Source organism: Buceros rhinoceros, unplaced genomic scaffold (genome assembly GCF_000710305.1).
Source record: "Buceros rhinoceros silvestris isolate BGI_N320 unplaced genomic scaffold, ASM71030v1 scaffold31221, whole genome shotgun sequence".
Taxonomy (NCBI): Eukaryota; Metazoa; Chordata; class Aves; order Bucerotiformes; family Bucerotidae; genus Buceros; species Buceros rhinoceros.
The window spans coordinates 1-268 of NW_010395312.1; positions in this window are offsets into that span (position 1 = coordinate 1).

The following is a 268-nucleotide window of genomic DNA, read 5'->3' on the forward strand; positions in this document are numbered from 1 at the left end:
CGGTGTCACCTCGGTCCCTGCGTCGTCTCACGGGAGAGCGGGGAGGGTCCCCAAGGGCTGGTGGTCCCACAAATCCCGCCCCCAGCTGAGTGCTGGGACACCCTGGGGAATGGGGACGTGTCCCCAAGGGGGACCAGAGATGCCACCACCCACCCTATGTGTGTGTGTGTCCCCCCCCAAAGAAACTGTCACCCTGTGGCTGGGGCCAGGCATTTCTGGAGGGGGGAGCCGAGCCCCGGGGCGGCTTCCCCGACCTCCCTCCCGGGTG